Genomic DNA, 7837 nt, shown 5'->3' on the forward strand with positions numbered 1-7837 from the left:
GTCTTTTTGCAGTGAGAATCCTGGGTCCAAGCAGTCAGTCTGTGGCACTTCACAGCGGTGTCGGTAGTCAGCAGGACTTGGAAAGGGCCTTTCCAGCATGGAGCCAAGGCAGTCTTTCGCTGATGGATCTTTATGTAGACCCAGGCTCCTGGTTCCAACGAGAGGCAAGGTTGCACAGGATCCTTTGGTAGTGCGTCCATCACCTGTGCATAAAAAGACTTAACACATTTCATTAGTGCCTGACAATATTTAAGCATTATGTTATCCAGCAAATGAATGTCCATCTGAGCTGGGGTTAGTGGGGATGCAGTTGGTAGTCACATTGGGCGTCCTGTCAAAATTTCATGAGGGCTGAGTCCAGTCGTTCGATTGGGAATGGCTCTCATACACCTCAGTGCCAAAAGAAGGGCATCCGGCCACCTTAAGTTCGTTTCAGCACAAATCTGGGCCAGTTTATTCTTTAAAATCCCGTTCTGGCGTTCCACTGTCCCAACTGTGGGTGGTGAGGGCAGTGAGTTGCACATAACTCCTTTACAATCTGTCCAGTAAAAATGAATTCCACGATCACTGTTGATACCCACAGGGATGGCAAAACGTGGCACAAAATCTTTAAGCAAAATGTCACAACAGTCCTGACACCTGCTTTCCTGCAGGGAAAAGCTTTAACCCAATTGGTAAATACATCAACTAAAACAAATACATATCCATAACCACAACATGTAGACATCGAAATAAAATCAATCTGAATATTCACAAAAGTTCCCCAAGGAGGAGAGTGGGCTGGCCGCTGCACACCAATCTCGTGTAACTGTAGCAACCATTTCCCCCCCCCCTTCCCTTGGTAGGCAGCCAAGCAGTGTCCTTGACTGGGGCCAGCGCATGTTAGCCATTCTCTTTTTTCTCCCTTCTTTGCGTTTTTTTTCTTTTCTTTTTTTTTTGTTAACATACAAAGAAAACTGTTACCCTTTACTCATACACCTTCTATTATACCATGAACACATAAACATTACTGTTATACAGTACATTAGTCTTATTAATCAAGTATGCCACATATACCCTTTCTCTAAAATAACCTTATTACAGAACTTTGGAAGAACAAGCCAGGACAAGCACACCCACTTTGAGAAGTTCACTTAATATAACTTCTAGTCCAATAGCTATCCACCATCCCCAGCCCTCTGGCTAAAAGTCTGAGGTAGCCAGAAGGATCCCTCGTACAATATGGGGAGTGGGTTAACTTTTCATGTCCTTGCTTCCAAAGACTGTCAGTATGCAAATTTTAACAACAATTCTCAATTAAAAGATTTGGCCAATGTAGTTTCTTTCTCTTACTTAAGAAAATGTATTAGACTTCAGTATATCACATTTTTCTGATGTAACCAAACACTTTGTATTCTAAGTTGAACAAAACAAGTATCTGCATCTCAATCCAACATTTCCGCTTGATATCAAATCAGACCATCTCATGAAAATATTAAACACAACAATTTTTTTTTGCCACGAGACAAAACACCACAAAACAGAACATAGAACACACAACATAATTTTTTTTTACTGTGCCAGTAAATCAAGGTACGTTGAATGCTGTGCAGCTGGCATTAGTTTTCTTTGATTATCTGAAAGACAAAAACAGAGGTCCACCCCGTCTGGGCAATTAAATACTTAAAATATACAAATACTCTTGTTGATTCTAGGCAAAACAGAGGAATTAGCCCATATTTTCTCGTATGTGCTTCTTAGACAGCCCTGGTTCAGCGGCCTCTACCTTATCAGTTAGTTAATTTGCATTAACACAGATGCTCTCCGGCTTGCCTTTTTTTTTTTACTGTTAACTCCTGCTTTTAAACACTGAAAGAAAACATCCCCACGTATAGTGCCTGTAGGGCCTAATAAAATGTCATTACATAGCACTGTATACATTCTTCAACTGATTTAACAAAATTGTTCATAGCCAAATGATTGCAATCTAATAAGTTCTTTGCCTGAATTCATTCACAAACATTTCATAGACACCAAAAACTGTTCTCTTAAAAATCACTTGCTTTTCCCTTCCAACAGCCACTTTTATCAACTTAAATCACCATTCCAAATATCCTCTTGAGTATTTGAAATGCTCATGCTTATATTCACTTACTCCTTCTTTCCACTACACCCTCAAAAGTTTCCAACCTGTTTTCCAATCACACTGTCTGTTGCCCTCCCGCTTGGGCCCGATCCTTTTTTCCTCACTGAATCGTCCCGTCCGTGGACACTAGCTTGTTCCACAACCAGTTCTTAGCTAGGAGGGTGGGCTACTCAACTAGCCCCCACCCTTCTGGTCTTGTCCCCAAAACATTTCTACTCACAAGACTACCTGAGTCCTTCCTAGTAAGGCTTGCCACCTGGGCAAAAATACATGGCCATTCACTTAACACATAATCCAAACCCCTTTGGGGGTCTACCCAGAGACCCACCCATTTGTCTGCTGACACTTAAACAGAAAAGAAAATTACACAGAGAGCAAAGAAAATTACAGTCTAAGCCAAATTTTTCTACTTCTATTACATTGTCCGCTACGGGGGGGGGCGGGACTGTAAAATTTCAGGACAACCTCAGAGCTTCATCGCACACATGGCTTCCACTCTGAGGAATTACGAACGAGAAGTTCAGTTCCGCTCACACACCTAACGCCCAAATGAACAGAGCAGAAAAACATCAGTAACCGGTTAAACAAAACAGAGCCAAAGCTAAATAGTGCACCAAAACCAAATAGTGTTTCCTTATTCTATGAGAGCTCACCTATAATCATGCTATTCTTAACACAAAACACCAACAGTACCAAACAAAGCAAACATAAACTAACAAGGGTAAAACAGATAGATGGTGTAAATTCTGTAGTGCCCCCCATTCTTAATTGCTCACCAAACTGTGACAAATTCCTGTTACTAATTTATCCCTCATGTCAGGTGATCAAACTGACAGAGCATATAATCAAATTTTAAAGCTTCATTAAAATAATAAAACAACAATGGAGGGTGTTGGGAATGCTCCCACATCACTCGGGAAAAATATGAATGCCCCAAGCCTTAAGCCACTTTAATACTTACACATATCCAGACTGGCATGTCTGTGTATAATGTTCAGAGAAGGGAAATAGGTGGACGGGAGATTATCCTGTATACAGCTTGTCCAGCATTTCCAACATACTTCCACTCTTGGGATGGCTGTTCTTTTACACCCTGGAATCTCCTGCGGCGTCTCTTTCAGAGATTCCAGTTCAGGTCAGCTGCCTGTCCGGCTTCAGGGTTGCAAAAACTGTTGGATCTCACTGAACCGTTAAGCTTTGCAAATGCAATCTCAGTTTTGTAACTTATACTGCTTTTTGGTTTGCCTTTTTTTATTTTCCACAACCAGCTGGGGCTGAAGCAGTTACTTAGCACTTAGCATAGTCCGCACTAATTCATGACCTTGAACACAAAACAACTTCTCCTTTATCTCAGGGCTAAGCCGAATTTCAAATTAACCCGTTCCTAGACAAATTGCTCACACTGTGACAGAGGTTTTTCTTTGTGATTAAAGCTCCACTGAGATATATGATCTTATCTAGATTGAAAGTACCTTCTAATGGGCATTGTTTAAATGAATTTTCACGCGTATACAGATTCCAATCATTTAAATACCTGCAGTTTTAGGACCATAATGTATGTACATTTTCCACTCACACAGGAGAGACTCACAAGGAAAGGGAAGGGAAGATGGGTTCACACACTCCTAGACCCAGGCAGCTTCCTCGCCGGACTATGCCAGGCTGAGTCAGCCCACCGTGGGTCGGATCTCCTAAAGATCCACTAGTTACCGGGCTAGCCCGGTAACAGCCACTCACACTGGTGTACACACACACACACCAAGGCCTCTTTTTCTTCCTTTTTCTTTTTAACCCTTTTTCAACCTTTTTATCTTTTTTTTTTTTTTTTTTTTAAACCATGATGCATCTTTACCTGGTCCGGACCAATACCATGAGGTGGTATGATAACCCCTCTTGAGGCGGTAAAAACCCCTCAGCACCGGTGCATTCTAATGCATTTACCTATGCATTACCTTATGCATTACCTTATGCATTTCCTTGGCCAACTCAGCAGTTCCCAGTACTGCTATAAACTAACCTTATTGGGGCCTCTCCCCAATACCACTTTGCATCTGATCCTGCTGCACAGTCAATAAGTTCAGATGGCGTGAGCCCAACAGAGAGACAGACGTCCTCACGGAAAGTCCTCCTCCGATACCCCAATAGAGATTTCAAAAGGTCTCATACCTCTCATGTGGCGCCATGGGGTTCAAAGGGGAATGATCCGTAGTAGTTGTCTGTGGGTCCGTGGGCGTTGCCATCCCGGACGAGCCCCCAAATTGTCGAAGAAAAACTCAGTTCTCGCTTTTTTGTTTGGGTGCAGCAAAATTAAATACTTTATTATTTCTCCAGTAATTACCATGGAGGGAGAGAGTGCCATAGGACACAGGGTCCTGGACAGGTCTCTCAACTGGTAAACAATCACAGCAAGCCTTTATACCTTTTACAGACAATTTCTAACAATAATACAGACAGTAAAAAGCAACAACTACATTTTGTTTATACATAGCAAAAAGGCTTATCTTATTTGTCTCAATCCTAAGAAAAGCAAGCCTGCATTTTGGTTAGTGATTGCAAGGTCATAATAACTTTGTACACAGTTCCTGTCCTGTCGCCTCGCACTATCTTTGCTCCTACAAGTCTTACGTCATTAAGGTTACAGTATGGCCTGACTCTTGCTAACTAACATTCATTAAGATCTCTTCAAATCCTTGTTAATTATTTACTGGCTTCCACACTAGGACTTTGCAGGATAGACCCTGCTTCATCGAGCTCCTTTGCCATTCCCAGACCACAGGTGGTTTTAAAAATGGGGTTTGATTAAACTTCTTAAATGTGGCAAACACCACACCTTGCGCACCCACTGATATAGCTTCTCCCACTGACATAGCTGCCACCTCTTGGGAAGTGGATTAACTACACCCCCAGGAAAACTCTCTCCCCTCTGCCCCTCACCTGCCTAAGGCTCTGGGAGGGAGTTTGGGTGGGGGGAGGAAGTCTAGGGTGCAGGCCCTGGGCTGGGGCTGGGGATTGGGGTGCAGGCTGTGGCGGGAGTTTGGGTGCAGAAGGGGTGAGTGGTTGGGCTGGGGGTGGTTGTTGGGGGGGGGGCGGGGGTCTGGGCTGCAGGCTCTGGGATGGTGTTTGGGTGCAGGGTGCAGTCTCTGGGCTGGGGCAGGAGGAAGGGGGAACAGGAGTAGGGGTGGGGTTGTGAGCTGTGGGAGGAAGATTGGGGGTAGGCAGGAGGGGATGTGGGAAGGGGTGGGGGTGCAGGCTCAGGAAGGGGTCAGGGTGTGGCGCTTACCTGGGGCTCCAAGGCAGGGCAGGCTGGGGGGCCTCCATGTGTTGCTGCCCCCAGGCATCACCCCCACAGTGTCCCATTGGCTGCAGGGGCTCGGGACAGGGGCAGCGCGTGGAGGCACAGACCCACCCCACCCTGCCATGCGGAGGGGCCGGCAGCCACTGGAGTGAGCAGGCAGATGACTGGAAGGGTTTTCCAATCCCTGTAATAGCTACATGAACAGAACAATTCTTCCTTTTCTTTAGCACTATCTAACCAGGGCTTAGGTCACCTTAACTCTATGGGTTGGGGGTGGGTTTCACACTCTAAGAGATGTCACGCTGCCAGTTCAGTGCCCAGTGTACACCAGCCCTTAGATCCCTCTTGGCATTTCAATGTAGGCACTGACCTGTGAGAGGAAAACATCAGCTCACAAACACAGAGACTGAATTCCCCACATTTAATCTCGCTGCACTTTCCAGAAAGTCACAAAATTCAATTCATTCTTGCTAGGACAGAGAAAAAATAAGTGACATTAAGTTTTTGGCTTGATTAAATAAAATTAAGTGTTTAATCAATATAGTAAAAAAATCTGTCTTGATTCCTCTAACTACCACCACAGCGTGAAATAGGAACAGAGACAAAGCTTGTCAGTGACGACTAATTTCGCAAATGATCTTCCCATTATTAATTTCCACGCTGCCCCCACTGGAGGTCTGGGCATCTCCAGTGTCATTGCTCTGCATTCACCTTCCCCTTAGAATTGTTCTCAGACATTCGCCTTCCTCTGCAGCATGGGGCTCGGGTCACTTGCTGGAGGATTCCCTGCACCTTGAGGTCTTTAAGCCACAATTTGAGGACTTCAATAACTCAGACATAGGTTAGGGGTTTGTTACAGGAGTGGGTGGTTGAGATTCTGTGGCCTGCATTGTGCAGGAGGTCAGACTAGATGATCATAATGGTCTCTTCTGACCTTAAGTCTATGAATCTATTTATCTTTTCCCAAAATTGGAAAATTGTGCAGTTCAGAATGTGAATAGTGACCCCGTCTCCTTCCTGCACCTGCTCTACATTGCTCCACAGCAGCTTCTCCCCATGCAGAGTCACCCCAGCACGGCAGTGCAGCCGCCCAGGGTTCAGCAGGGACGCCTGGCAAGGACCGTGGGTGCAGCTAACAGCCCGGTGTGCCTGGCCGTGAGGCAGCTGTAAAAAAGCAACCTCCCTCCCCCCAAGAAGTACAGAGACTGAATTCCCCAACGTTAACATCATGACCCTGTGTAGAAAGCCACACGTGTCAGTTGTATTTTCACAGGGAGATGCAAAAATCAAGTGACACCAATTTTTAAGTCAAGGAGATAGTTATTAACCTCACAAAAATACACTAAAGATCCCTCAACGTAACACCTGAAGGTGAAATATGACCAGAGACAAACCTTGTCAGCAAAGGCTCATTTCCCAAACGATCCTCAAAATGTTACTAATTCCCACCCCTCCTCCACAGGAGCTCTGTGCAGTGTAACTGTTCTGCAGGCAGCTTCCCATTCAATGCTGTTGTGGGACATTCCCAGGCCTGCAAATGTACCAACGACAGAATTTGAAGAGCAAACCTGGCTCCTCGCCCCAGGCGGGATTTGAGTGTTTTGTCCCTGTCACTTAGTCTTTGTCAATAGTACAGATGCCAGGGGCAGGACTCCAGGCTCTGCTTGAGGGATCCTGGCACAGGGGCTGGGGGGGAGAAAGGATTGTAGATTCTCACCTGACCTCTGGAGAGGAGGTAATAATTGAAGGGGGCATTTTTGACTCCTCCCCTCCTCAGTGTCCCAGGGCTGGAATTCTGGAATATATGTATTCTGTCTGCAAACACCCCTCCCCCGTCCCCCGGGGCGGGCTGCAGCGCTCGCTGGGGCTGTCTCCAGTGGCTGAAGTTGCCTCCATCTCTACTTTACCTGGGGGGTGTGGGGGAGACAAAGAGAGGAGATGGTCCCAGGGTGTGAAAGCAAAATTAGGGGGCTGGGAAAGAAGGACTGTTTGGAAAGGTGGGTTTTTTGCGAGGGGATGGGAGGTCATTCTTGTATTGGACCAGCTTCCGGTGGGGAGAGAGCGAGAGACCGAGAAGCAAAATGTAAGCTGTGCTCTTTCCCCAGCAGCAGGTGGGCCACGTCGTCTCTCTGCTGGCCTGGCTTCCCGGGACGGGACCCGGCTACCACTACAGGGCAGGCAAGAGTGGCGGCCCGGGCGGGCAGGGGGCGGGGCCCGAGCGGAGGGGCGGAGCCACGTGAGCGGGTATGCAGATCTGTGTGCGAGCAGAGCATTGTGGGAGCGGACGCAGGCTGCCAGGCAGGGCCCGACTTTGGCACCGGGAGCTCGGCGTGGAGAAGGGAGGGGCTCCGGGGGACGCGTCGGGGCAGCTGTCGGCAGTGGGGGCCGGTGTGGGCGAGGCCGGTGGTTGGTCCGCC

The sequence above is a fragment of the Mauremys reevesii genome, linkage group 23 (genome assembly GCF_016161935.1).
Source record: "Mauremys reevesii isolate NIE-2019 linkage group 23, ASM1616193v1, whole genome shotgun sequence".
Classification (NCBI taxonomy): domain Eukaryota; kingdom Metazoa; phylum Chordata; order Testudines; family Geoemydidae; genus Mauremys; species Mauremys reevesii.